Here is a 6,131-nt window from a genome sequence, read left to right as displayed (position 1 = left end):
GCCTCATTGATGGCAGAATGGCCCTTCTCTGTATCCTGTTTGCAGGAGGCATTTTGTGGGGTCCAGATTGGAAAGGTGTCTCATTTCCAAATTCATGTTATTACACAGATGGATGAGGCTTGGAGCTGTGCCAGAAATTTGTAACTTGAATGAAATAAAGTACAGAGTAAGTTAGTTACCATTCCTTTGCTTGCTGTCCCGGATGTTATTTTATAGTCTGGGGAAATGTGTGATTGTAAGATTCTGGAAGTAAAGTGGGAGAAGTGAAATTGTAAGTGGGGAGGGAGTGATGAGAAGGAGAACTAGCAGATCACAGTTCTCAGATCAGCTGGAGGAGAGAAAACAGTGGAAGCTGATTTATAAACTGATTCCCCTAACTGATCCAAGCCCTTTGAAAAGTTGCTCCAGGGCTCCAGTGGGCTTTAGTTTGAAAATCGCTGCTCTCGCCTGTTTCATACTGCCTGGATATTTGGCTGGCTACATGAGAATGTTAGACTATCCCTTATCTGTACTCCTTAGGATAGTATTTTCCCTTAGTGGGGGGAAAAAAAAAAACTCTTCTTTTGAGAAAGGTGGAATATAAAAGCAAAACAACAATAACAAAAAGACAAAAACAAAAGACCAGAACTGTGCTACACAAAGAGTAAGTCTCCTATACTAGGATGTCAGGAAAATCATGGGGAGCTGATGGTTGAGGGGACAAAGCACATGTAATCTACAGTGTTTCGGTGTGTGATACAAGTGATTTTTCAGTAGAGGTGAATGTGGATCCTCTCTCTACTGCTTCATATTCTCAAGGACTTTGTGACCTCATCCCCCAACCCCAGCTCAGAGTTTGAGTGTTGTTAACATTGGTGATGCTTAGGGGTAAGGATAAGATAAATTCTTTAGATTAAAAAAAAAAAAAAGCCCAATGCTTAAAGCTACATGTTCCAGAAGATCTACTTAATGGAGGATGTATACTTTTCATGAATTGCAGTGCTTAAAAAAATAGCAGTTATGGAATGAGGAGTATTTATGATCAAAAGTTATGAAAAGAACTATTACTAATACAGGAATTTTGGCATCACATGATGTTGTTTACTTGCAAAGTTGTATCTGACTCTTTTCGACCCTGTGGACTGTAGTCCACCAGGCTCCTCTGTCTATGGGATTTCCCAGGGAAGAATACTAGAGTGGGTTGCCATGCCCTCCTCCAGGGGATCTTCCCAACCCAGGGACCTAATCCGTATCTCCTGCATTGGCACACGGATACTTTACTGCTGAGCCACCGGTGAACCCCATTATGTGTTGTATGTGTTCCTGAAAAAATTCTCAAATAAGATAGTTTATGGGAAAATACCACTGGCGCAGACTCCTCAAAACTGATGCAACTTCTAATGAGAACAATGGTTAGCATTTGGGGGGATAACTTGGATAGCCAGGGCAAGCAGACTGGAGGCTGCCCCAAGGGACATTAAAAATTGATGGACAGAGTTGACTGGAAATGCTGGGGTGTGACAGAGATGGTGTGGGCTGCCTTGGAGGAGGCGGTGCAGGCCTGTCATTAGCGGAGAGTTTTTCCAGCTGGGAGGTGTGCCTTTTTGGAAAGGGAGAACCGGTGCAGACACTAATTTTTAATTTTCTTAAAATAGAGCTATAAGGACTTGCAGCCACTGAGCTGAGGGATGTTTCTTGTTGAAGATTAGTATTCTTTTCTCACTAATCTGGCTCCCCTAATTTATGAAAAAATCCCATATGAAACAAATCCTAGTTATGTATGAGCTGATTGACGTTTCAGAAATGTGTTATAGCAGATTATATTTTAGAGCAAACAGGTAATTCACCGCCCCCCCCCACCCCTTGACTCCAGGACTTCAGATCTTCATTAGATTAACAGAAGCTCTAATTAAAAAGGGATATAGCCATACGTAGCTTCAGTGTCTCCGGGCTCAGATCTGCAAACCATTTCTAGGATTTCAGTTTAGAGTTGAACAGTGTCATTGCTGGTTTTAGCAGCAGACTTTTTTGCTTGTTTAGTTTTTAAAGAGTTCATCATTGAGTTGTTCTAAAATCAGTTTCCATACTTACGTATGACAGACACTACAGAAAGCTCAGAGAATGGGTTTTGCCTGCTAACGTTAACCTCTGATGCTGATGTCATGTTCTTCGTTGTTGTTTAGTCGATAAGTTGTGTCTGACTCTGCTGCAATTCCATGGTCTGTAGCCCGCCTGGCTCCTCTGTCCATGGATTTTTCCAGGCAAGGATACTGGACTGGGGTGGGTTGCCATTTCCTTCTCCAGGGGATCTTCCCAATCAATGCTTTGAACCCATGTCTCCTGCATTGGCAGGCGGATTCTTTACCAGTGAGCTACCAGGGAAGCCCATGACGTCCTTTACTATGGCCCAAGAATATCAAATTGGCTGACATATACTGGACTGTATCTTCTACTTGCTTTCATATATGACAACCAGAGTATCAAAAGTAACATATTTGGGGAAAAAAAACTTTTTTTTTTTTTAAACATTTGGTGGTGTTCTGAGGCTGCAGGATTTTAGTTCCCTGACCAGGAAGTGAAAACCTGCCCTCAGCAGTGAAAGCATGGAGTCCTAACCACTGGGCTGCCAGGCAATTCCCAAAATAAGCTTTCTTAGCATTTCTTTTCAAGGTCAGGGAACAAAAACTGCAGTAAGAAAATGGCAACCCACTTCAGTATTCTTGTCTGGAAAATCCTGTGGACAGAGGAGCCTGCTGGGCTACAGTCCATGGGATTGCAGAGAGTCGGACAAGACTGAGCACATTTCTTTTCGCGGTCAAGGGACAAAACCTGCAGTAATAAGGGAGATTCCTTTCCATAGCATTGTTTAACAGCAGACACCTGCTTTCCCTTAGAACTTTGATTGCTTTTCACCAAACAGCCTGTGGTTATACTTTATCAGATGCTTTGTTTTCTTTCAGATGGTTCCTTAAAATAAATTAGATTTATCAAAACTTTTGAATATATCTAAGGATAAAAGTTGGAGAATGGCACTTTTCCACTGCAATGGCACCCGACTCCAGTACTCTTGCCTGGAAAATCCCATGGACGGAGCAGCCTGGAAGGCTGCAGTCCATGGGGTCACTGAGGGTCGGACACGACTTCACTTTCACTTTCACTTGTCACTTTGATGCATTGGAGAAGGAAATGGCAACCCACTCCAGTGTTCTTGCCTGGAGAATCCCAGGGACAGGGGAGCCTGGTGGGCTGCCGTCTCGGGGGTCGCACAGAGTCGGACACGACTAAAGCAACTTAGCAGCAGCAGCAGCAGCAGCAAGGATAAAAGTAGCATTCAGAGAGTTCATTTTACAAAAGGAATTTGATTAATAGAAGATTGGGTTGACTAGTAGAAGATTGAAAAACGACATTTTAGCTCTGTTTTTTGATGTGACCAGGGCCATCAGAGACTAAAAACATTGAAACTATTCAGTGAAGAGGAATAAATCATACCCACTCGAACAAAAACCTTTACTCTTTTCCCAGTGAGGAATTAATTTTGGTTTCTCCAGAGTCTTGCGAACAGGTTGCTAAGGTAGGTGGTGATAGTGTGAGATTACTGGTTAGGGCAGGAATGTTAGTTTCTGCAAGCTTATGATGTACTGTATTTTAAAGCATTTCCTGTTTTGTTTTGTTTTTAGGTTGCTGGGAAAAGGCCTAGGGTGGCCAATTCCTTGTATGAGCAAAACGTCTTTATTTATTTTTCCTATCTAGCTGGGAACTTACCAGCTCGTGATTAATTGAGGATTCCTGTTAAAGAAAACAGAAAACAATACAAATACACAGATATATGGCTTCACATCCATTTGCTGTTTAATCCATTGAACCCATAAAATATTTAAGTTATGTCCAGGTTTATAAATAACCTCTAATTTTTCACTCAGCCCTTGAACATTTATTGGCAGTTCCTGCACAGTCTTGGCACATTATGTGCTCAGTTCTTTTTTGTTGTTGTTGTTTTTAATTTTTATTGGAGTACAGTGACTTTTGTTGTATCTCTGCTGTGTAGCAGAGTGAATCAGCTATATGCTTACTTATATCCTCTCTTTTCTTGATTTCCTTTCCATTTAGGTCACCGAAAAGCATTGAGTAGAGTTCCTCTTGGCTCTACTGTAGGTTCTCATTAGATATCTATTTTATACATCATCTGCTCAGTTCTTGATGATTGACAAAGTCCCGGCGTTGTCTAACAATGCACTACAGCCAGAAGCAAAGAGCAGCCGAGGCACTCCCTCTGAAGCACTCCAAAATCAGTGGTAGAGGCAGTTACATACACACAAAACAGAAAAGACTTTTTTTAGTTCTTGAGATTTTTGGTTTGTTAGTCTAGATTTCACTAGCTTAGTTCTGTATTGCTTGAATCATGGAGCCTGCTTTAAAGCATGAACCTGGTTAGTCTTGTACAGCTAACTGATGCTTGTGGAAACAGCAGTAAGGGCTTGGTAAGTGGAGAGTTGGTTGTGGTCTAGTCGCTCAGTCCTGTCCAAGTCTCTTTCAACCCCTTGGACTGTGGCCCACCAGGCTCCTCTGTCCATGGGATTTTCCAGGCAAGGATACTGGAATGGGTTGCCATTTCCTCCTCCAGGGGATCTTCCCAACCCAGGAATTGAACCCAAGTCTCCTGCTTTAGAAGGCAGATTCTTTGCCACTGAGCCACCTGGGAAGCCCAAATGGAAAGATTACTCTATCACCTTTGTATATTATGTAACATTAAATATAGATTATGTCACCTTCTAATATAAGTGTATTATGTAGCACTGATTATTTACATTTTCTGTGTGTGTATCTGTGTGTGTGTGTGTGTGTGTGTGTGTGAGTCAACATCTCAGAGGATTACATTAGGTGATTGAGAAATGGTGCCTAAATGCCTTCTCTAAGCAAGTGGAATCTGAACATGTTGATGCAGGAAGGGATTTCATTTTACGGAGAAGAAACAGGTTCAGAGAGTTGTGATGCCCTAGTCGTGTCTGACTCTTTGCGACCCCATGGACTGTAGCATCCGTCCATGGCTCCTCCATCCATGGGATTTTCAAGGCAAGAGTACTGGAGTGGGTTGCCATTTCCTTCTCCAGGGGATCTTCCCAACCCAGGTATCGAACCTGGGTCTCCTGCATTGTAGGTAGACGCTCTTACCATCTGAGCCACCAGGGAAGTCCATACTATAAATTAACAACAAGTTAATAGCAGAGTGACCTTGGGCAATTTCCAAACAGAGGTCTGAGTCATAGTGTTACGTGCCCAAGCCTTAAAACAGTAATTTCAATAAAGATTATGTTACCTTTTGTTGAAGAATAGATTTATATCAACCCTGAAAGGTAAGTTATCTATATCCTCATATTATAGATAAAGAGACTAGTAATCAGATAATTTTTGGCACAATCAGGGATTGACAAAATGTCAGCTCAGACCTAGGTCTCTTCTAGTGCTATGGTGATTCCAGTATCCATTTCTTGAACTTTACATTGTATCAAGGACACTTTAAAATTTGAGAGGCGTGTTAAAAGAATGCAGTGGATTGAGAAATCCACTCAAGGACTCAGATAACAAATAATAGCTGTTGTATTCTAGATAGTATACTTTTAGCTTTGTTTGGGAGAACATTTCTAAGGAGGTGAAGGTCACAGGTTCCCCAACCTTGCAAATGTCACAATAAAACCAAGGCCTAAGAATGTCAGTAGACTGCCATTATAAATGGAGCCAAACATAATCTCAGGGAATATCCAACTCAGTATTTTAGAGCTATTTCAACTACACGGCTGAAATTGCTTAAATTGCATTTGTAGAAAGCTATTATAAAAGGCATTTCTTCTTTTTTTGCATGTTTTGCAAGGTGATTATTAAGGCCAGTAGAAATTCCTCATGGTCCCATTGTTTTATTTGTTCACTTATTATGAGTTTCATTGTATAGTTAAGTCAGTTGTGAGTTTTAAATAGTCCCTTATTTAGTGGAGTGTGGACTTCCCTGGTGGCTCAGACAGTAAAGCGTCTGTCTACGATGCAGGAGATCTGGGTTCGATCCCTGGGTTGGGAAGATCCCTTGGAGAAGGAAATGGCAATCCACTCCAGTACTATTGCCTGGAAAATCCCATGGACAGAGGAGCCTGGTAGGCTATAGT

General features: G+C 41.6%; 1 non-coding gene across 1 annotated transcript; it reads right to left on the bottom strand.

Annotated features, from left to right (window-relative positions):
- Nucleotides 1-5,093: 5,093 nt before the first annotated feature.
- Nucleotides 5,094-5,166, bottom strand: TRNAC-ACA (transfer RNA cysteine (anticodon ACA)). Its single transcript has one exon. It is a non-coding gene; the product is annotated as a tRNA-Cys (tRNA).
- Nucleotides 5,167-6,131: the final 965 nt, after the last annotated feature.

Source organism: Bos javanicus, chromosome 21 (genome assembly GCF_032452875.1).
Source record: "Bos javanicus breed banteng chromosome 21, ARS-OSU_banteng_1.0, whole genome shotgun sequence".
Classification (NCBI taxonomy): Eukaryota; Metazoa; Chordata; class Mammalia; order Artiodactyla; family Bovidae; genus Bos; species Bos javanicus.
The sequence above is the reverse complement of the archived record's forward strand: the minus strand, read 5'-3'. Positions and strand labels throughout refer to the sequence as shown.